This window comes from Lepisosteus oculatus, unplaced genomic scaffold (genome assembly GCF_040954835.1).
Source record: "Lepisosteus oculatus isolate fLepOcu1 unplaced genomic scaffold, fLepOcu1.hap2 HAP2_SCAFFOLD_48, whole genome shotgun sequence".
NCBI lineage: Eukaryota > Metazoa > Chordata > Actinopteri > Semionotiformes > Lepisosteidae > Lepisosteus > Lepisosteus oculatus.
The window spans coordinates 875572-899516 of record NW_027168020.1 but is presented as its reverse complement, the minus strand read 5'-3'; the positions used below and the strand labels follow the sequence as shown (position 1 = coordinate 899516).

General features: G+C 46.0%; 5 non-coding genes across 5 annotated transcripts; 2 read left to right on the top strand and 3 right to left on the bottom strand.

Annotated features, from left to right (window-relative positions):
- Window positions 1–7617: 7617 nt before the first annotated feature.
- trnat-agu (transfer RNA threonine (anticodon AGU)) lies at window positions 7618–7691 on the bottom strand. The gene has a single exon. It is a non-coding gene; the product is annotated as a tRNA-Thr (tRNA).
- Window positions 7692–17643: 9952 nt separating this feature from the next.
- On the top strand, window positions 17644–17785 carry LOC138230233 (U4 spliceosomal RNA). The gene has a single exon (XR_011186267.1). It is a non-coding gene; the product is annotated as a U4 spliceosomal RNA (small nuclear RNA).
- Window positions 17786–19733: 1948 nt separating this feature from the next.
- On the bottom strand, window positions 19734–19807 carry trnan-guu (transfer RNA asparagine (anticodon GUU)). The gene has a single exon. It is a non-coding gene; the product is annotated as a tRNA-Asn (tRNA).
- Window positions 19808–21000: 1193 nt separating this feature from the next.
- trnar-ucg (transfer RNA arginine (anticodon UCG)) lies at window positions 21001–21073 on the top strand. Its single transcript has one exon. It is a non-coding gene; the product is annotated as a tRNA-Arg (tRNA).
- A 1560-nt stretch (window positions 21074–22633) lies between these two features.
- Window positions 22634–22715, bottom strand: trnas-uga (transfer RNA serine (anticodon UGA)). The gene has a single exon. It is a non-coding gene; the product is annotated as a tRNA-Ser (tRNA).
- Between the last annotated feature and the right edge of the window lie 1230 nt (window positions 22716–23945).

Genomic DNA, 23945 nt, shown 5'->3' with positions numbered 1-23945 from the left:
AGAAGGAACTTGGCTTTGAACCTCGGCACTTGGATTTCATCTTCGCTCTCCCAGGTCAGAAAGCATTTGAGGTTGTTTTTGCTACCTATTCTCTGTTTGAACAATGTGTGGATGTGTTTGAGGCAAAAAGAGGGAAAGTTCCTACCCTTGAGAAGATCAACTTGCAGCCTCTGACACAGAGAGAGAGGAAAACGGTGCATGTTGTTATGTTCTCGGAAGTGGCAAAGACGGAGGACATTCACACCTGGCTTAACCAGTACTGCACCGTCCACCATGGAACTGAGGTTAGAGATGTTGACGGTATAAAAACAGGAGCAAGAAAATTTGAGGTTCGCTTGCTACCGGACAATGTAAATGGAGGCTTAAGGCACCTGCCCTCTACAATCCGGCTGGGCGCCTGCAATGGCTATGTTTTTTATGTGGGACAACCAAAGGTGTGTCGGCGCTGTGGTGCTGTGGGACACCTGGCATCGTCCTGCACTGTGAAATGCTGCAAGACCTGTGGCAAACAGGGACATTTAGCCTCTGACTGTTCAATGCTGCCAAAGTGCAATTTATGTGGCTCGGAAGGACACGTTTTTAAGAACTGCCCCCACGCCTACGCCTATAAACTCAAAATGAGAAAGGATGAGGCAGTGCTTGTTTCAGCCAAACCGGCCCGAAAAAGCCAAAGCAAACAACAAGTCAAACAAAGAACCCTTGTTGGACAAAGAGTCTCAGCCTCCAGCCAGGATCAGTCCTGCTGTGGCTCCGGGGCCGGTGGAAGAGAAATCCACTACGCCCCCACAACCGCAGACTGCACCAGACAAGCACGAGGGTTTGAAAACCCCCGAGAACAGCGAGGACCCCTCCCCCACTCCTGCTCCTCAGAACGAGGGCCAGTGTGGGGCCCCCCGGTGGAGCAGGTCCAGCGACGATACCCAGGATTCAGCGGAGCTGCTTTTCTCAGACTCTGCAAGTGCTACAGATGCCCTCCTCTCCTCCATCCAGTCCATCACGGAGGATCTGCAACAGCTGGTGGGTGAGGGGGAAGAGGAGACTGGTGCATCGGCTGCACCCCTTTCCCCTCGGTGCTCCCAGGAGCTGGACTTGAGGAAAAGGAAAAATGACTCTGTTTTCTCCCCGAGCGAGGAGGAAAGAGAGCATGGCGATGGGGACAGCTGGAACCCCTCCACCCCTCCTTCTGCCCCCTTCCTTGAAATGGACTCCGTGAATGCTTTTACTGCTGCCACCCTGATGAAGGCTCATTCAGAGGATGGCTGGCAGGAAATTGGTAAGAAGAAAAAGAAAAAGAAGAAGGTAACAGGTGAGACCAAAGAGAAATGTGTTTTGTAAAGACTGGTTCCACTTTCTTATGTAATATGGCTCTAAACATAATTTCTCTTAACACCAGAGGTATCAATGACAGAGTTAAATGCCAGTGTGGCTTTGATTACTCCAGCAGAGAGAGGGAGATGTGTTGATGTTGCAGGAGTGTGCTTTAGCCTATCAAGAGAGGTATAAAAGCTTTGAAGATAGGTGGGATAAAGGGCCTTCTGTTTGGTCAGGGGACAATAACAACAGAGCCTCTGGCGTGGCCATTCTTTTCAAAGGATGGGCTTTCAAATTGAAAAGTATTCAGAGGGTCATAGATGGCAGGTTGCTGTGTGTGGATGTGGAATGGGGGACTGTTAACCTGCGGCTAATCAATGTGTATTGTCCTACTGACGTGGGAGGAAGGGTGGAGCTACTCAAGGCACTCTCTCCCCTATTGTTAAGTAGCACAGACGTGATAGTGGGAGGGGATTTTAATTGTATCTTAGAGCACACAGACAGGCAGTCTAGCTCTCCGATAAAATTGGATTCCAGCTCACTGGCCCTGCAAAACTTAGTTCAAGACTTTAAACTCTCAGACACATATAGATGTATATATCCCACAACAGCAGGATATACATGGTCAGGGAGGAATAGCAGCTCCAGAATTGACTATTGCTTTGTCTCAGAGAGAGTGAAAGTTGTTGGGGTCACTCTTCAGCCTGTCTTCTTCTCAGATCATCAGGCTTTAGGGTGTAGAGTGGAACTCCAGGGCAGGACTGTCTTTGGCCCAGGCCTCTGGAAACTCAACACAAAGCTGCTAGAGAACGAGGGGGTAGTATCCCGCTACAAGGAGAAACTATCACAGTGGCTGTCCTTGCAGTGTCTGTACGGGTCAGTAGGAGAGTGGTGGGAGGAGGTGAAGATGAGGACAAAGGCCTTTTTCATGGCTGAGGGAAGGAAGGCTGCTGCCAGACGGAGAGGATTGCTAGCCAGGAAACAGAGACAGCTGCAGCGTCTCTACACGATGCTGCACAGTGGCTTCGATGTGCTCGAGGATATCACCCTTTTAAAAAAGGACATCCGGAGCATAGCCGAAGAAAGTAGTCGAGGAGTGCTGTTAAGAAGCAGAGTGCAGTTCTTGGAAGAAAATAAGAAGTGTACTCGCTTCTTTTTCAGGAAAGTGGTAGGCTCCAAGTCTGTCATGGAAAGTGTAGTTGATGAGGAGGGATGAGAGAGAACAGAGCCGAGTGCTATCCTCTCCTGCACCGAGGCCTTCTACTCAAGACTGTACAGCTCTACAGAGGTAAAGGATGAAGAAATTCATTTTTTTACCTCAAAGCTAGAAAACGTTTTGAGTGAAGAAGATAGGGAAGTACTTGAGAGGGATTTGACAGTAGAAGAGCTGAGACAGGCTATGGAGAGCTTACAGCAGGGGAAAACTCCGGGTGCTGACGGGCTCCCTAAAGAATTTTATTGCACCTTTTGGGATCTGCTTCAGGATCCGCTACTGCTCCTATTCGAGGAAAGCTATAAGACAGAATTGCTGCCTGACTCCTTAAGAGAAGGCACTATCTCTCTCTTGTTTAAGAAAGGAGCAAAGAATGACATAAAGAACTGGAGACCCCTCAGCCTGTTAGGCGTGGACACTAAGATCCTGTCCAAAGCCCTTTTCCTGCGCCTACAAAATGTAGTGGCCTCACTGGTAGGGAAAGAACAGACTTGTGGGATAGCAGGACGCCTGATGAGCGACAACCTGGCCTTGTTGAGGGATGTCTGTCTGTACTCAGAGGATCGCTCCCTCCCTCTGTGCATTTTAAGTGTAGACCTAGAAAAGACCTTTGACCGCCTACCGGTCAAAGGCCGGTCACGCGGTGCGTGATTGGTTGACCGACAGGGGCACTCGTGGTCCGTTGGTCTGTCGTAGAAAGACTTACTGTAAACGTCTTTACTGTGCCCGTTGTAGATATTGAATTTTACCACTGAAGGGAAATCTTAGTAGCTGAGCATAAAAAGAATAGGAGCATACTGTAACGCGTGTGAAGGCCATAAACGATATTAATTTTGGAATGTAAACATACAGTATATAGCTGGTCTTGGTACTTTAAAGAAAAAAATACACACCAGTATTCCATTTCTCCCTAAACATTGTAAGCTTCGAAGTCTTTAACTAACGTGATACCGGAGTCAACAAGCATACTTTTAGAATTTGATTAAAAGGGAATATAATATGGAATCGCGTATCTCAAGAAATTAATAACGATATAATTATATTCATGTTGCAAAAGAACTGCAACGGACATAAAAACTCCCTTGCTTTTAACAGAGCGTTCCATAATTTCTAACTACGAAAATGCCAGGTGAAAGGATTTGTAAACATATTTTGTTAAAGCAAGTCAGTTTTTTCCGCAACACATAAAATACATTTTTCCAAGAAAGTTTAGCCTTTGTCACTAATGAAACCACTAAATAAAGACATAAATATAGAAATCTTAAGATTTGTTTTATTTAATGTTGGTAGCAGGATGAACTGTCAGAGTGTATATTTTGTCGCAAAGTTGCTGCAAGATGTTAACAGTGAAAAAGGTATTTAGAAATGAGTTATTTCAAGATGAAAAAGAAAACATACACGAAACATGGTTTCATAACGACCAGAATCGGTCTTGAGAAATTTTTAACTTGATTTACAGTATTTGAGAGGTATGTCTTAACACCGATACTACAGTGCTTAAGTACTGCTCACGTATATGTTTCTAGGTTTATATTATGCATTTCATACGGTCAAATTACTTTTGAGCAACTAATAAGAAGCGCGAAACGGTATGCGTTTTAGTTTCGTTTTGTGCTGGGACCCGTGGATTGATTAGAGATATCAAGTACATACAAGTCATTTTTTAAATGTTGTAGTTCGTCTTGAAAAAATGTTACGAGTACATCATCTATCAACAATTACACAGGTTCTGTTTCCATATTGCGGATTTTCGTTAGGTATTATCAAATCCAGTGGCGCTGTGTGTTAGTTTACTGAGTCCCATGTCACATGGTCTGTGATTGAAACCTGTAAAACCGGTTTAATTTGTCACAGCCAGCACTCTTCAGGTGTGAGGGTCTTCTGCTCAGAATGAAACGCTAAAATGTTTGTGTATATTCTAATGGTAGTGGGGGCAGGGTGTGTGGGAACAGGTTTGGTTGAAATTGCATTGGACATCTATGTTCTTCACACCTGAAACATTTTCTCTGAAAGCATTTTCTTCGCAATTTAACCGATCTTGTTACAGCATGTTACAGTTTACTATTATTAACCATATTAATTTTAAGTGCTTAATGTAAAATCTTGTAAAAATATATTTTCATTGTTGAAATATACATTAAGTCTGACTATCATATAATAAGTTAAATACAAAACTAAAGATAAAATAGGGTTAAATATAATTCAAAATATTTTGCTAACAATGTTAACTGTTTATGAATAATAAAATGTATTAACTAAGGAGTAGGATGGCACAGTTGTTAGTATGTTTTTTGTTTTGTTTCTTTTTCATAAATACAACAGTAGTACCTGATGTCTCAGTGGCTTTCAAAATTAAATTATGCATGCAAACCTGTGAACTAGAAAGATAACTAAGATATCCATCCATTATATTCCATAATATCCATGAAATATATGGCGCTGAAATATGTGTGACGCAGTGGTGGCCTGACACGGTGAGGTGCGCTGGCAGCTGTGTGATGCAGTGGTGGTCGGGTATGTAGAGGTGCACTGGCAGCTGTGTGTTGTGACGCAGTGGTGGCCTGACACGGTGTGGTGCCCTGGCAGCTGTGTGATGCAGTGGTGGTCGGGTATGTAGAGGTGCACTGGCAGCTGTGTGTTGTGACGCAGTGGTGGCCTGGCACGGTGAGGTGCGCTGGAAGCTGTGTGATGCAGTGGTGGTCGGGTATGTAGAGGTGCACTGGCAGCTGTGTGTTGTGACGCAGTGGTGGCCTGGCACGGTGAGGTGCGCTGGAGCTGTGTGATGCAGTGGTGGTCGGGTATGTAGAGGTGCACTGGCAGCTGTGTGTTGTGACGCAGTGGTGGCCTGGCACGGTGAGGTGCGCTGGCAGCTGTGTGATGCAGTGGTGGTCGGGTATGTAGAGGTGCACTGGCAGCTGTGTGTTGTGACGCAGTGGTGGCCTGGCACGGTGAGGTGCGCTGGCAGCTGTGTGATGCAGTGGTGGTCGGGTATGTAGAGGTGCACTGGCAGCTGTGTGTTGTGACGCAGTGGTGGCCTGGCACGGTGAGGTGCGCTGGCAGCTGTGTGATGCAGTGGTGGTCGGGTATGTAGAGGTGCACTGGCAGCTGTGTGTTGTGACGCAGTGGTGGCCTGGCACGGTGAGGTGCCCTGGCAGCTGTATGATGCAGTGGTGGCCTGGCACGGTGAGGTGCGCTTGCAGCTATGTGACGCAGTGGTGGCCTGGCACGGTGAGGTGCGCTGGCAGCTGTGTGATGCACAGCTCAGTTGGTTTTGTCCAACTGAGCAATCTTGCTTTCATAAAATATACCAACATTTTAATGACTGATGATTAACATGCTGTAATACACAGTTCAAAATTAAAGGCTCAAATGCTGTACATGAGAGGTTAAGCTCCCCCTGGCGGTTTTACAAGGCGACGCCGGATAGTTAGTCACGTGACACACGTGAACCGCGTGATACCCCGGTGGGCGTGTCGCGGTATGCCGCGAAATACCTCACCCATTTTGAATGGCTGCATCTGTACGTTCAGAATCAAACCCGCAGCTGTTGTTCGACTTTATTTCTTGACTAATTACAACTGAGTGTCGCACGAGCAGTTACGTAAACTTGTCTGGTATATTTGAACACAAATGCCATTCTTCAATTAAAACTAACAGTACATTGTCAGGGACATTCAGTTCTATAAAAACAAGAGACAGACAAGAGAATATTTCTTCCTTTCATGTGGACTACGTGTTGACTTACTGATCGGAATAATTGAAAAGTTCGGGTTCATAGCCGATGCAGTGCGTGCTAATTAGAACAGCAACGCTGAGCTCTCAGCACCGTACTGAGCCCAGGTGTTTTTCTAAAGCTGTCAGGTGCAGTTCATTTACATGAAGGAAATTTCTTACTGGGTACAATTACAATGCAGTAAGTAGCACAGACTACTTAGGGAGCAGCCCGATGTGTTTAAAAATGACCCGAGCCAGGTAGGAGTCGAACCTACAATCTCCTGATTCGTAATCAGACACCTTAGCCATTGCGCCACTGGACCTGGTGTAACACTGCAGGACTGTAACCCAGTGAGCTCAGCCCTGCAACTAGTAAAATATTACCCCCGGTCCATTCTTTTCCAAAAGTGAGAAACACCTGTTTTCTACATGTTGTCTGTTTTAAAACCATATCTCTTTAAACCAAACCAAGAGTTTGTCTTTTGCACTGCTATTCTGATTCATTTCGATTTCAAAGAAAAAAAAACATTACCTTCCAAAGCATCATAAAACTGTCCCTTCTTCCAGACTCTACTTCTCTCTTGTAGTAGTACAGCAGACCTTTCCAGGTGAGCAGATCACAGAGTCCGAAATGAGCTTCCTCCATCAAGCAAAGTACCTGAACATGACTCTGTCATCATAAAAGCGCCCCTGTAATAAAGAAATTAAATCCGAAATCAAGAGGGCAGTTGCCTACTGAAATACAAGAAGTCATCAATTTTAACCTAGCAACACAGTTCAGAGTCCGGAGTGCGGACTGATGGCGCACGGAGGGTCCATATACTGTGGATCCCTCAGTGATCTTCCGCGTATTCAAACCGCCAGCGTGTGACTCCCCTGTCCCCGTGACCTCATTGCTCTGCTCTCTCCTCTGTGCAGCCGAGCCCGACTCACGGTAAAGTGAAAAAAAATATGCCCTCAACGTGAGATTTAGTCTGGAGCGAGGATAGATGTTACCTTTTTATCATTGAACAGGATGTATGTGATGTGGCGACTAGGTTCAATTTTGTATCCTCTTTAAAAGATTAAGGACTGGGGTGAGCGTGATTTACCAGCTAAGAACCCGACGTGCGCACCGTTTAAGCTGCATAGACTCGGTCGTTTAACTCTTCTCCATTAGTAGGGTTAAGGTTAAAGAAAAAAACATTGCTGACTTCTTTTTTTTTTGCCAGCCGCTAGCGCTGATTAGCAAGGTTTGTATTTCATGTTTTGCAAGTTGCATCCATTTTAAGAAAAACAAGTCGCGTTAAAGACAGGAAATGAATACTTGCATTTAATTAAGTCTAGCCGTAGGCGGTTGTCCATAATGACCAGTACTGTTCAAGAAGACAGAACAAAGAAGGCACCGCTGGGATTCGAACCCAGGATCTCCTGTTTACTAGACAGGCGCTTTAACCAACTAAGCCACAGCGCCCCAGGAGTGTTGTCCTTTTGCAGCCACTTGGACACACCTTTAGAAAAACATTTTGTTAGGCATTCTGCCTCAGCCTAAACACCTATAGCTTGCAAAGCGCATGCTATTAGACAGGCACCTCTGCAAGACCTTAAGAGTCTCTTAAACTAGTGATAGTAAGGTGTTCCCAATGGGTGATGTTCGGCTTTCAAATCATCTCTCCGTGGAAGCGCCGAGATGCAGCTGTTTAAGGCTTAGAAGCAGCTGACTGTTTCACTACCTAGCTGATCACTGTCAGTCAGGGAGCTTAGAGGTGAAAAGCCTGTCTGAGAGACAATTCGCCATCGATCAGTTCAATATGTTCTGTACCAGCTCGGCGCACCCGAGATCATCTTGGTAGCCGTGTAGCTCAGATGAGTGAGAGCTTGTGTGTATTTACCACCGTGATTGGATGCCGGCCTTTCTCAGGTCACAGTAAACCTTCTGCTCAAAAAAAGTGAGGTAAAACCTCACTCTGCACAGTAAAACCTAAAAAAGTGAGGTTTTATTTAATCTCTGACCAAGGGAAACGTTTCATTTTTTCAAAGAAATGTTTGTTAAAAAATAAAGTCATAGTTCCATGGGATTCAATCATAGACCGTGTGACATGGAAGTCAGGAACCTAACCCACTAAAGCACTACAGAAACATTATCGACAGACAATGTACAGCGTGTACTATTCTTGTGTTGCGGTACATGAATATAATTATATCGTTATTAATTTCTAATTTATAACTTTATTAACTTTATAAATTAACTTTATAAATTTATTAACGTTATTAATTAATTTCACGACGCACAGACAGAGCGTGGGGAGCCGCCGCCTGCAAACACGGCTCCAGGCAGGACTCCGCTCTGCAGGAGCCGCAGAGCAGAGGAGATGGGGGCAGCTTAGCTCCTGTGCAGAGACCTGAGCTGTTGTTGCTGCGGACGCTGTCTTTTCTGCACTCGGGGTAGGAGTGAATGTTGAGTTGCCCTTAGAAATGAAGCAGAGCACTTCAACGGCACGGGTGTGTGTGTGTGCGCCCTGGTGATTCTGGGAGCCAGATCGAACCTGGGCTAAAAGAGAGGGGGCTTAGCCCTCTTCCATTTACTAGTTCAAAGTTGTACAACCCATTTGTATCTGCTAGGCGGCGCAGTCGTCGTGCACAAAGAACGCTTTGAAAAGCGTCAAAGGCAAGTCATTCTGAGTTGGTCGTTTGTGTTTTCCGTTCAGACGCGAAATGCTGAAATGATCTCTCGGCTCCTCGGTTGTCATTTCTGCTCCGTAAAGGAATCACAGCACGCGTCGGCTTCCAGCACGGTGGGTCGGGACACGATGCCGGGGGTCGGAGAGAGCGATGTCTTCCTCGTTAGTATAGGACCTGTCACTTGTCCCCACCTGTCACGCGGGAGACATGGGTACATCAGGATGTTTCATTGAAGTGAAAGCAGGATGCGCTGCGACATGCACTGTGCAGATCCCGCCACACTAAGAGGTGAGTGGGTCTGTTCGATCACAGCGCTAGGCGAATCCCCAATCCCTTTTGTGCGTGGCGACAAAAGAAGTCTGAAGTCTGTTTCCACCCGGGGACCTTTCGCGTGTGAGGCGAACGTGATAACCATTACACCACGGAAACAGTGGTAAGATGTGCCCGGCGGCCCAGCGCTGAGCTTCGCCAATGCGATTCAGCGGCTTCCAGTGCCTTTATTGGGGTGCGCTGATGGACCGTGCTCTCTCTCCAGAGACCAGCACGCCTGTCATGGACGGAGCAGGAAAGGTGGCGCCACATTCTACAGCCCTCTCCACGCAATCGACGAAATCGGGCTACTGAAGTGGAGAAAATCGCCTCTCCAGAAAGTGCAAATATCATCTTGGAGAGTATAAATCCTATTGCCAAAGGTCAGCCCTGTCTACCAGAGTAACCCTCCCACCTCCTGCAGCGATGGTCAGCTCATCTCACACGCGAGAAGTTTCGGCTGGAAACAAGCGCCCCCTCTTCTCGCACGTTTTGCACGTTTGAGTAGTTTTAATGCGGCTCCTTCGTACGCGGTGCTGATCTTTTGGAAAGCAGGAGGCAAAACTGACACGTTCCCATACCAAAGTCGAACCCGGGCCGCCTGGGTGAAAACCAGGAATCCTAACCGCTAGACCATATAGGAGAGCACAACCCTGCTGTTCCGGGCATCATGCAAGCAAACTACAGAAATATTAGAAAACGCAAGAGAGTTGTCACTCAGAGTGTCGAAGGGTCGATGTATACTGGGGCTCAGTTGAAATGCAACGTCAGGACTTTTCCGAATTATGTCACATGAAGAGAGCACAGCCTTTTCCACCCTGCCACGTGTGTATCGGTAACTCGCCGTGATCGTATAGTGGTCAGTACTTTGCGTTGTGGCCGCAACAACCCCTGTTCGAATCCGGGTCACGGCAGAATAGGGGTGTCTGCTTTTACTACTTGCACGAATGAAGGCAAAAAAAAGCCAATCGATGTGAACGAACGGCGCTTTACAGAGGAGTACTGCCTGACTGGATCGTTGATGAACGACAGAGGCCACTCCGACCTCTTCTCGGGTTTCTTCAATGACTTACTAAGGATCTTCTTCACATTCGCCCATGCAGGGGAAGCCAGTTACACCAAAGCAAACGCAGGAAAGTGCATTTCATGCAGAGACCAGGAGGGACCTGTTTACACCAAGAGTGGTCGGAGTATGGAACAATGCGCCCAGCCCTGTTGCTGGAGTCGATTCTTGATTAGATTTTGGGCTCACTAAGAGGCCCCCGCTGGGTACTAATCTTTCTGTTGTTCTCGCAGGTGTTGCGCTGCTTTTGAGCCGACAGAGCTCGTCTTGGTCTGTCGGGACAGCCCAATTGCAAATGATCGGCTCCAGGTACAGAAGGAACGTGCGTTTGGTACAAGAGTGCATGAAGGCACCGGAAATACATTGGGAACAAATGACTGGTGGTTCAAGACCTCTGTGAAGTGCAGGAGCGTGCAAGAAGAGGCTGTTTGCACCCGGTCTCGAACCTGGGACCTTTCACATGTTAGGCAAACGTGATAACCACTACACTACGGAAACCTGTAGGGTTTGTTGCTGGTGTATCGCTTGCGTTTCGGGCTGAGAAAGGGACGCGTCATTTTAGGCAGGGGGCGCTGGAGAGAGGAACAAAGGGAGCGATGAAACAAAATGCCGAAACCCGGGATCGAGCCAAGGACCTTTAGAACATACTCTCACGAATCGTTAGAATATGTGCGTTTGATCATCAATTGCGTAACAACCACATTCGTTCGACTTGAGCCATCAAGCTCATAGTTTTCAAATCTTGAAAGCTGTCATTGAGCACATCATAGTCTGCAGTACGCCCCGTAACTTGCGTACTTCAACAGAAAGAAGAGCAGACAGCTCCATAAATATGCGAGGCGCAGAGAGTGCAAGGCGAGCCGCACACGTTTTGGTGGCTGAGAGAGGGCAGTTTTTGCTTCTGCATTTCCCAAGTAAGGACGCATGACAACAAGCGATTGCGGTGCTCATTTACGACATAGTGGTGATGAGTTTTCAGTACGTGTTCTTTTGAACGAGCAATGAGGTTGCTGCCTTGGACAGCTGACTGCACGCTCTCATTGTGCCACGTGATGAGTATTCACCAGGCTCGTTCAGTCATTAGTCACATTCCATCGTTTGCCATAAGCAGATGCTGCAAGGTGATGTGGATATCAGTTCCCAGTCTTGTGGACGAGGACAAAAAGAGCACACAAGGGCTCAGCCGGGAGTTGAACCCAGGACCTCCCACACCCTAAGTGAGAATCATACCCCTAAACCAATGAGCCACGGCAGCACTTTCTATTTTATCCTGTCAGCGAGCTTGAGGACGGGGGAGAGGCGTCATTCGCTCGTCCAGTCAGACCTTCATCAATAAGTCAAGAAAGCCGCAATTACACGACTGCCTTGCAAACGAAGGGCAGTGAACTGCACCCGGTAAGAGGGGAACAAGCGGCACTAGGCGACACTGAGGCATGAGCCCCAGTGAGGGGGGTTAGCTTGCATGGTACAGCGCTCGCTTTGCATGCGAGAGGTAGCGGGATCGTTTCCCACGTCCTCCAGGTGTGTGCTTAGAGCTTGATGTGCCGAAAGGTGTCCTTTAGCCTGTGGTCACGCCTTGCATGGAGAGCGTCATGCAGCTGTCAATCATTTCGCAGCCACGCCCCCTCTTCATCTTCTCTCTGCCTTAAGCGTCTCCGCCACTCTCTCTTGACATTTCATGTCAGCATGTCAGAAGTCCGAGTGACGTTTTTAATGGCTGAGTGAGGGCACGATGCTGAAGCAGAGAGGCCACTTCAGCCAGAGAGACTTGTGCTAGGTGAGATCTGAAAAACGGACTCACAACAGAAACAGACCAAAAAAGTATCGGTGAGATCAAAAGGCAAATGCAACATCCAGCAGAGGGCGTCTGAAGATTAGGGAACGGGCGACTGAAATCCATATGAGGCAAACTTTCCGGCTGTGCACTGCAGCTGGCCTCGTTGGCATAGTTGGTAGCGCGTCAGTCTCTTTATCTGAAGGTCCTGAGTTTGATCCTCACACGGGGCATGGCTGCTTGCTCTTTTCAAACACTTGCGGCAACTGTTCGCTCATAACCACGTCTGGAATGCGTGACCTTTACACGGGGGAGAAGCAACGCCGCATCCCTTTTCTAAAGAACATTCATATTCAGAAATAAGTCAAGAAATTTGCCATTACTTTTGCTGTCAGCCTGCCCATGTTGCCAAAGAAAGATTCACTCTGCGTCAACATGACAGAACAGCGATCACTTGAAAACACTGTTCCACACTCCGTAAGCAAGAACTTCAGTGTTTGCAGTCACCCGATATGCCGATAGTCAAAGGAGCACAAAACACGAAGCGTCAAAAGACAAGATGAGTTGATGGAAAGAGCGTTGAATTGATGAGCACAAAAGTTCAGCTCGTACAATAGGCAACGAAGGTCCCGGCGTCATCATCGCACTTGAAAGGACTGCCTTGCAGACTAAGGGCAGTGGGAGGTTGCTGTTTTGAGATGGAGGCATTGGGATGGTGGGCCGAGATCTATTCTTCTTAAGGAATTCTTCATCGTGAAAGATCGGTCCACAGATCATCCAAAGAACTTACAAATTTTTGGGACTCAGGGAATCACGTCTTGAAAATACGGCTTGGACGCGTAACGGCATTCTATCCAACTATCCAACTGCAGGACTTGAGGGTTTTTTGTGCTTTGTTCTGTTTTCGTTGACATCGCATTCGTAAGAGCGTCAAAAAAAGGCAATTCCAGCATCTAACACGAATAAAAGGGCTATTGAAACTGCAGGGCTGCGCAGCTTCTAAAATCCTTGCACACAATTCTCCGTTATTGTTACTTCCTTCTTTCTGTCTAACAAAGTTCCCTTTTCCTGACCGGACGGGGAGACTATCATTCCAACTTGAAGCCAGCCTTAAGTTCTCCGAGGCGCATTTGTCTGCTAGCATGCATTTTGTGAAATTTTTTTTTGTTGTTGTTAAACCAAAAGCGACTTTGAAAAAGGTTTCCACCGCCGCCCGGCACTCTATGTTAGACTGTATCAAGAAAGCAGCGCGCGCTGCAGCCGTGGCCGAGTGGTTAGGGCGATGGATTAGAAAGCCGTCGGGGTCTCCCCGCGAAGCTTCAAGTCCTGCCGCCTACGGTGTCGTCGTGTGTCTGCGCAACAAAGGAAAAGCACCCGTTTCACTTTTCCCGCGACTTTTAAAACACGAATGATCTGGATTTCTACATGAATGGCTCTTAAAATGTGATCTGATCTTCATCTGACGCATAATAATAAATAAAGACAGTCTTGTTTAACAAACAACACACAACATTTTACATTGTCAATTCAGTTCAAATCAATGTATTTCTATATAGCGCCTTTCACAACAAGGTTGTCCCAAGGCACTTAACAATGCAAGTTGTTAAGAGCCTTGTGTCTAATATGCCGCCTAGGTTACGTGCTGTCTCTTTGAGGCAAATGTTTAAATCCTCTGAGTTAAGTGCTGAAGTTATAGTAGTCCTATCAGTATTGTTGCCTCCGATCAACAGATCCTCAGTTTTCTCAGAGTTGAGTAACAAAAAGTTTTCACACATCCAAGTCTTTCCTTCATTAATGCATTTAACTAAAGTGATAATAGAAGAGTTGTCATTTGGTGTAAACAAAATGTTTATTTGAGTGTCATCAGCATATGAATGAAAGTTCATATTATTTTTTCGTATTATCCTACCTAGCAGCAGCATGTAGAGAGAGAGAGCAATATTGGTCCCGGCACTGATCCGTCTGGTACCCCAAATTGAACTGGTGACGTTGATGAAGCAGTACAATTATTAGATATTTGAACATAATGAAAACGATGAGTAAAATGTGAAGTAAACCACTGAAGGACGGTTCCAGATAAGCCAACCTCAAACTCAAGCCTGTGTAACAAAACAGAGAGGTCAACCGTGTCAAAGGCAGCTCTAAGATCTAGAAGCACAAGCACTGTTGCATTCCCCGCATCAGTAGCTAAGAGAATATCATTTACGACTCTCGTTAATGCAGTTTCAGAAACCAGACTGAAATTTCTCAATTATATTATTTGAATCCAGATACGATTGACGTTGGGCAACAACTATTCTCTCAAGACTTTTAGATTGAAATGGGACCTTTGAGACAGGCCTGTAGTTGTTAAGAACTTGTGGATCCAAATTTGACTTCTTAAGGAGCGGTCTAACAACTGCTACCTTAAATTGATCAGGTACAACGCCTGACGCAAGCGATGCATTCATCATACTAATTATAGGTCCTGCCAGTCCTTCGAGGGAATCTTTGACTAGCTGAGTGGGGATGGGATCTAGCGAACAGGTGGTTGACTTTGTCTTACGTCTGTGTTCATGAGTCCACCATAAGAAGAAATCTGAACAGGAGTGGTGATCATCCGAGGTCACCACGGAGGAAATCACTGCTCTCCCCAACAAAAAAACCACCACTGCCCCTCTCAAGTTTGCTAAAGACCACATGGATGTTCCACAGCAACTCTTGGAACAATGTTCTGTGGACAGACGTGACAAAAGTTGAACTTGTTGGTAAATGTACACAGCGTTATGTTTGGAGATAACAAAACACTGCATACCAACTCCAAAACCTCATCCCACCTGGGAAGCATGGCGGAGGCTGTACGGCTTGTAATCATCGAGGGACCGATGAATTCCAAGATGTATCAGGAAATTCTACAGCAGAATGTCAGGGTGTCTGCCTGTGATCTAAAACTCGAAAGACGCTGGGTCATGCAACATGACAAAAACAAAGGAGTACATCAACAACAGAGTGGCTGAAACAGAAGAAATTCCGTATTTTGGGATGGCCAAGTAAGAGTCCTGACCCCAATCCCATTGAAGTGCTGTGGCATGATCTGAAGCAGGCCGTTCAGCGCAAGACATCCCAAAAATATACATGAACTGAAACAGTTTTGCATAGAGGAATAGGCCAAAATACCTCCTAACCGCTGCTCAGGTCTGACCAGCCGCTACAGAAAGTGGGGGTTGAGGTTTTTGTCAATAAAGGAGGTTCCACTAGCTCCTTAATATAAGGGTTCACGTACTTTTTCCATCAATGACCTTGATTGTTTAAAACATTTGTTAAAACAGCAATGTCAAATGTTGGGCGTGTGTTGTTTGTTAAATCAGACTCTCTTTATTGATTATTATGACTTAGATAAAGATAAGATCACATGTTAGGAGCCATTCATGCAGAAATCCACATCATTCCGAAGGGCTGTTTACAAAAGTTTTTCTCCCAACTGTATGTGAGAGAAAAGCAGAGACGCTCACTGAGTAAGGTGGGGTTGCAGCTTCGCAAATTGCAAGGACATTTGTACTCTCAAAAGGGGACAGGAGCACCCCAGATAGAACTCGAACCCACAATCCCTGGCTTAATCACTAGTTTAAGAGACTCTTAAGGTCTTGCAGAGGTGCCTGTCTAATAGCATGCGCTTTTCAAGCTATAGGTGTTTAGGCTGAGGCAGAATGCCTGTTAACAAAATGTTTTTCTAAAGGGGCCTCGCACTCTTTTCCAAGCAATGGTCACCATCCCCACCGAGTGTCACAATGTAGTCATGTCCTAGGACGTCACCTGTTAGTCTCCATTTGTCTGCCACCAACACTTTAGGTTACGGGGTCACAACCGCACCCCGGAGCGCAGAGGAGCCGTTGGCGTTCTGGTGGCGCAGATTGGGCTGAAGGTGGGGCGCTTGAATCTCGCTGTTGGAGGCCGTCTGAAACTGACCCAAGCCTTTCCCTTGAATTAAATGTAAATAAGATATGAACCCCAGATGCACATGGAATCAATCACGTGTTTCCTTTGAGCCGTTTCAAAGACTGCTCCAGAGTTTACCTTGCACAGATGCGCAAAGATTAATGATGGGGGTGCATGCTTCCAGGCGCCTTACAACTGTAGGGACTGATTAGAGACAATTCGTAGCGTGTGTTCGTTTCCATATACGCCCCGTGTTGCAATGGTAGGATGAAGTCAAATACGGCTTGGACGTGTAACGGCATTCTATCCAACTGCAGGACTTGAGGGTTTTTTTGTGCTTTGTTCTGTTTTCGTTGACATCGCATTCGTAAGAGCGTCAAAAAAAGGCAATTCCAGCATCTAACACGAATAAAAGGGCTATTGAAACTGCAGGGCTGCGCAGCTTCTAAAATCCTTGCACACAATTCTCCGTTATTGTTACTTCCTTCTTTCTGTCTAACAAAGTTCCCTTTTCCTAACCGGACGGGGAGACTTTATCATTCCAACTTGAAGCCAGCCTTAAGTCCTCTGAGGCGCATTTGTCTGCTAGCATGCTTTTGTGAAAGTTCAAATTTGGACAAACACAATCTGTGGCGTTTAGCGTGACATAGTCTTGCAGGCATCGTGCTGTCTCACTGCAATACTATACCGCTGGAGGAAACAGTCCATCTGGCCATGAAACTCATTTGAACGTCTAGCTACAGCAACTAACAATATCATGATTTATTCAGGATGTGTGGAATCAGAACGTCCCGGAGACAGCTTCCGAAATCGTGAGCATTCTCTGGTGGTGTCCTGCTGGGATCCTGTGGGCGTGTGTTGGTGGTATAGTGGTGAGCATGCAAAAGCCACTGCATTGGCCAGGAATCGAACCCGAGCCTCTTACTTGGCAGGCAAGAATTCTTCCACTGAACCACCAATGCTCAATACCTGTACCTTCAAAAAAGACGCTTTTTTGGTGCTCTGTTCAAAAAGCGTCGACATCTGTTTCCAGCTGCAAAATGCCATCCGCGGACACTGAAGAATTTATTTATTTAGACACCGCTCAGAATCCCCTGTAAGATTCTCCCTCAGTTCCTTTGAGCAGTGTTTTACCTCTTTCAAAAGGCTTCACTTTCCTAGTCACATTCCAAGGCTCATCGAACCCGGGCTGTTTCCTCCAGCGGTATAGTATTGCAGTGAGACAGCACGATGCCTGCAAGACTATGTCACGCTAAACGCCACAGATTGTGTTTGTCCGTTCGTGTCAGTTGTCCTGCAACCACGGGAAGTGGGACACAAACATGCTGCAATGCTTTCAGGACGTTAGGATTTGTTTATGCAACATCCGAGAAGAGTACTTGTGGCTTGAATGTGAACTGTACGTGCCCGCCCCCTTTCCTCTGTAGTGCATGAGTTCCTCCCGGCCCTTCGTCATTGTTCTGTCATCTTGTATTTAAAGGGTTGTATTCCTGCTGCTGATAATAAGCAACGGTTTTCTCACAACGCCCTTTGTTTCCGACGGAGCCCTTGTCTGTCATGAAATTCTTCAAAACCTCAAGCTAGAAGAAGAAGACGACAAATATGAAGCGTTACAGCAACGACATGCCATGAGACGATTGATAACGATTTCCGTAGGATCCCCGCGGTTGCCTGGCAACCGTCAGCTTTGCGCAGTGGCAGTATCGTAGCCTGTGAGGTTTAGCCGAGGCGCGATTATTACTAGTTGAAAACTTTTCCCAATACCCCCCTTCCGCCGGTTTGCAATACAATCGGCGAAAGCAATTTTTGACAGTCTCGTCAGAGACTGAGCAAGGTGTTTAAAGACAGATTTTGTCATGGTGACATCATGATAGAAAGAAACGAGCTTGTTACGTTTCAACAGAAACGCTCTTTAGCTCTTTCAGCGTTATGCAGAGAACAGCGTCTGTCGAGATCACTTTTGAGTCAGCGCGAAACGCCGTGTGCTTGTCAGTTTGATTTCATATTGCTTGTAGCGGCGCCCGGCTTTTGTCTGTCAAACGTTAGGTTGCGCTTCTTCATGCTGCATCGTCGGCATGAGTGGAGCTTTATAAACGTCTGTACTTACTGCGCCCCATAAGAAATCGTTTGTCCCCGTTCAAAAGAGATTGTGCGATGTCCTGCAGCAAACCTTTGACAGTTTGAAAAGAGGAATTTATTCTGCTTCCTGTGCGTGCAGTAGTTACAAAGTTGAACGCCTTTACACGATCTGCTGCAGTTTTCAGTGGGCGGGCTTTGTCAAATGGCTTGGAAAAACGCACAGTGTTTCGGCTCGGGAAACATCATGAGCAGTGTCCTGCATGTTTTCTGTGTGTAGCTGTCTTTTAACGCATACAGAATTCATTCGAAATCATTGATTTCTCCAATTAACAAGGGTCCCTTAAAGGATGAGTCAAAGTAACGTCTAATCGGATTAGTTTCCTTAGAGCTGGTTCAGAGTTTGCTCAAGAGTTTACCTTTCACAGATGCGCAAAGAAGAATGTTGGGGGTGCACGCTTCAAAGCTCCTTACAGCTGTAGGGAGTGATTCGAGACGATTCGTGGCGTGTGCTCGTTCCCATATACCGTACGCCCCGGGGTGCAGTGCTAGGATGACATACAACACCGCTTGGGCACGTAACGGCGTTATATGCAAGTGCGGGACGTGAGGGTTTTCGTTTGTTCGTTTTGTTTTGCTCTGCTTTGCTTTGTTTCGTGGTCAAGAGGCGTAAGGTAAGTCGTAATCCAGGGAGAACACTGGTGGCAAACAGTCCGAGGTGAGAGGCGAGGACAAAGTCGAAAAGGCAGAAGGGGAGTCCAATATCCAGAATAAACGAGGTAATGGAAAAACGCCAGGTAGAGCTCTCAAGGAGCAGACTCAATACCGAGCAGCGGGAAGCAGGTAAATATGGTAAAAATAGCATTGCGTACCGCACGGTGGAGTGTGTGCAGGTGGGTAAACTCGTGCGGCGGCGTTTGTTAATAATCACCCACTGCTGGTGCTGATTAGATCGCTTATGAGTTGGTCTTAACTGCCTGGCGGTCATGACAAGCTCCTCTTTAAGCTGTGGTTTAGTTTTGCATTCATGTGTTTCTAGAGCAGTTATTTATAGGGGTGGGTGGGTCTTTCACAGAGGCTCAGGACAAATCCCCCACATGAAATTTTACTGTGTGCGTTCAGACAGTCACAGGTCAAGAGCCAGGCAGGAGGACAATGGACAGAAGAGCCAACGAACTAAAAATAAAAGAACGAATATGAAAAAGCCACCATCTTTTTCTTTTTGACATTTTCCGACTTTCATGCAAGCCAGGACAAAGTTGCTCGTAGCTACTTGTGGATTCAAATACTCTATCGAGTGCTTTGATGAGTTTTTGCAATTTGATTGTCGTCCTGTCAGCCTGTTTCTGTTTTTTTTTTCAATCTAGTGATGGAAAGTAAGAGGGAAATGATGGAGCAATCAATAACCGCTCCGGAAAAATGGCAGAAAGAAATGGCCCGTCACTAAGGACATTTGTGAAGCAGAGGAGTGACATCACCACAAAGGCGACTTATTCTGCTGATCGTTTTGGTGAATAATGATTGAGGCGCGTTAAGAGAAAGGTAGCTGCGTCAGCATGCTTAGGCTGCAAAGGATCAAGCAAAGGTTTACTCCATGCTGAAAAGAGAAGAAAAGAAGCACAACGTTTCGACTGTGGAGCCTTCTGCGCCATCTTCTTTAGCGGTGATGATGTTTACATTGGAAAAACTGAGACATGCGTCCCTGGGTGGGCTTGAACCACCAACCTTTCGGTTAACAGCCGAACGCGCTAACCGATTGCGCCACAGAGACTGACGGCCGCTTGTGCTCCCTACATTTGCAGGTTTATGGTCAAAGAAAACAATCACTTGCGCTTCTTGCAGCCGGCAATCTTTTTCCACTGACAACCAAGAAATGGATTTCATCTTTCACAAGCTGTATGGATTTCTTCAAAAACAAGTTATTCCAGAAAGGAAATGAATTCTTGTATTAAACTGAACCAAGCTGTACATGTTTGTCTGAAATGATACATTCGGCACAACAAGACACGGAGAGAGGCACCGCTGGTATTCAGACCCAGGATCGCCTGCTTACTAGGCGGGCACTTTAAGCCACTAGGGAACAGCGCCAGCGGAGCACCGCGCTTTTACAGACACTTGGACACATCTGCGTTCGGTGTGCACTTAACCTGCTCTCTGAGCCCGTTGCCTCCATCCCATTTAATAGCAGAACTGACGCCAAGAGAAATGATGAGAAATGGCATTTATCGGGCACTTTTCATGTCCAAGGAGCTCAATGCCCTTGACACCTCCCCAAGGCGACAGAGCTGTGCATTCTTTGGCGACACCACTTTTTCTTTTGTTTAATTTCTATACTTATTGATAGAATAAAAACGATATGTCATGTACTGTAAGGGAAATGTCTCTTTTCATGGGGAAAGCTAGCACCAGCAAATGTTGTGTTTAGAAGAAGTGATTTAACATGACACGTGACCTAATTTACCGGAGCAAAAGCTCACCCAGCAAGCCCTGCTTTACTTCTACAGGAGAGAAGTACTGTAGAGTCTGCAAGATGTTCAGCTGGGTAGCTACGTCAGCATGCCTCGGCTGCAAAGGAACAAGTAATAGGTTTATTGCATGCTGAAAAGAGAAGAACGGAAACACAGCGTTTCGACTGTGAGGTCTTCTCACACCTGAAGAAGCCTCACACCTGTAAAAGGCTCCATGGTTTTCTTTCTTCTCTTTTCAACATGGAATACACCTATTGTCTGCAAGATGTGACAATTTCATGGTGTTTTGGAAGAAAACCTTTTTTCTTTGAATTCAAAATCAATCGGAATTTCAGCACGACACATCAACACTTTTTCTGTTTTAAGGAGATGATATTTTAAACCTGATAAAAATAGTAGGAAACACAAGTTTCTTGCTGTGAAAATTTAGATGGGGAAGTGTACTACTAGTAGCAGTGTAGAGCTCTCTGTGGTGGAGTGCAAGCGCATGTTTTATGGGCCAGTGGCGTAATGGATAACGCGTCTGACTTCGGATCAGAAGTTTGTAGGTTCGAGTCCTGCCTGGCTCGTGAGGCTTTTAAACCTCTCAGGTTCCTCGGTAACAGGTTGCCGTCATGTATATGAACTATAGAAAAGCATTTGCCACAACCCATAAATTAGCACGCAAGTGCGGGCTAGTGAACACAGAACTGTATGGAGATCATCTCCAGCTCCGAGCTCAATTGCAATGAAAAAACATGCAGAACAGAACTGGAGAGCAGCTGAATTTGTGCTCGGTAGGGTGGGGAGGACTCAGCATTGCTATTGTTCTAATTGGCATGAACTGCAGGGGATCTGAATCAGAACATGTCAGTTAGTTCGATCATTGCGTCAATATGTAGGCCACGTTAATACAGAATTATTACTTTGTCTGTCTCGTCTTTGTATATAGCTGAATGTCCCTGACAATTTCATGTTAGTTTTTAAGAACGACATTGGTGCTAATATATACACATATAGCATATAAGGAACACGTAAAAGTTGAGTCCATGCTGAAAAGATAAGAGAACCGCCACAAGGTTTCATCTTGGAATAAATCTTTACTTGTTGTTTTGCAGCCTACCCATTCTGACCTAACTCCTCCCTTGAAATTCCCTAACAGATAAGGGTACGTAACGGCTCATGCAATGCTCAGTTGCAATTTGTCCCAAAACAAACAAGAACAGCAGCTGAGGGTTTGAGTTTGAACATGCACTGTATTAAAGCAGCTTTTATTTCCATTGATAAATGCTAGATATTCCTACAGAGATTCTCCAGGTGAGTAAGCGATTCCTGTTTCTGTTTCTATTTCTGTTTCATATATATATATACAGTATATATATATATGTTACATGTGTCTCTGCAATAGTACAAATGTGTTATACACTATCAGTGGCTGCTTTTTTGTGCACCTCATCTACAACAAGGGTTTTTTTTTCATTTATGTTTGTGGACCTTCACCATTTGAGGAAGTGAGTTAGATAAGAAAGTTACAGGTATGGTGAGCAATGACTGACAAAGGCACGTACTGCGTATTCCTTACAGAAGTGTAAGCAATTTGTTCTAAAAAACACTGGCTAAAGTCCAACATCGTTAGCAATCTTATTACTTAAACAGAATTAACATCAATAAACTGTAAGGTGCTGGTACATGCGAGTAGATTTGATCTTCTATTAAACAAAAATGCAATTACAGCTCTAAAAAGGTCAACCTAGACTTCTGGAACAGATCTGTTCAGGTCATTGCTGTTCCTCTGACCTTGTGAGTCTTTGGAATTTTAAAAGTGTATTTTGCTTGCCTTTCATGTGGTCTGTGTACAAGTCACTGTGGCGTATGCGATCCTACACAGCCTTGCTATAGACGTGACGAGCCTCCGCTATGTTGCAATGGAGAACAGGTTCAGTACGGAGCTGCCGAGAAAATTCAGCTGGAAAGCTCGTTGCAGAAAAGCATCGGTATCTGTGTCCAGCGGCAAAGCGTCCTTCGTGGGTGCTGAAGAATCGATTTCACAGGCTGCGGGTCCAGGCGATTTAGAGTGTTAAAGGTCCCAGCGAAAACGAAACGGCGCTGGTCCTTTTACACGCACGCACGCAACCAAATGCAAAGGACACCGTAGTCGGCAGGATTTGAACCTGCGCGGGGAGACCCCACCGGATTTCAAGTCCGTCACCTTAACCACTCGGCCACGACTACAGCGAGCGCCGCGGCCGCTGCCTTCTTGCTACAATCGAACAGGGAGTGCGAGGCGGCGGCGGCAGCGGAGGCAACTTTTTTCAAGTTCGCTCTCCGTTTAAGAAACCTTTTACGCCATACGTGCAAGCACACACACACACACCTCAGAGGACTTAAGGGTGGCTTCAAGTTGGAATGATAAAGTCTCCCCGTTCGGACATGAAAACAGAACGTTCTTAGACAGAAAGCAATCAACAACGGAGACATGTGGACGACGATTTTAGTCACTGCACTTTGAATAGCATTTTTGCTCCAGTTACAGGAGATGCACCAATGGCCCTTGACCTACGCTCTTACCAATGCCTTGAACATTCAAACAAAACAGCCCTCAAGTCCTGCGGTTTAATATAACGCTGTTACGTGTCGAGGCAGTATTTGACTCTGTCCTACCGTTGAGACACGGGGCGTATATGGAAATGAACACATGCTACGGATCGTCTCTAATCGGTCCCTACAGTTGGAAGGCTCCTTGAAGCGTGCACCCCCATCATTCATCTTTGCGCATCTGTGAAAGGTAGACTCTTGAGCAATGTTTGAGCCAGCTCTAAGGCAACTAGTGCTATTGGACAGACACCTCTGGAAGATCCTAAGAGTCTCTTAACACCACTTCCAGCAGCAAGCTTAATTGTTCGCTGGAGGTCTCCCACCCAGGTACTGACCAGGCAAAGAATCACCAGTACATTGAATGAGGAAGTTAATCCTGAAATCCAATTACATATCTCAAGGTAAGACAAATCCATAAGAACATGTCTTAGTATTACTTCGTTTACATTAGTATGGCACTGAGTTGGAGCTCCTCTTTAAGCTGTGGTTTAGTTTTGCATTCATGTGTTTCTAGAGCAGTTATTTATGGGGGTGGGTGGGTCTTCCACAGAGGCTCAGGACAAATCCCCCGCCTGAAAGTCTAATGTGTGCGTTCAGACAGTCACAGGTCAAGAGCCAGGCAGGAGGACAATGGACAGAAGAGCCAACGAACTAAAAATAAAAGAACAGATATGAAAAAGCCACCATCTTTTTCTTTTTGACATTTTCCGACTTTCATGCAAGCCAGGACAAAGTTGCTCGTAGCTACTTGTGGATTCAAATACTCTATCGAGTGCTTTGATGAGTTTTTGCAATTTGATTGTCGTCCTATCAGCCTGTTTCTGTTTTTTTTTTTCAATCTTGGGATGGAAAGTATGAGGGAAATGA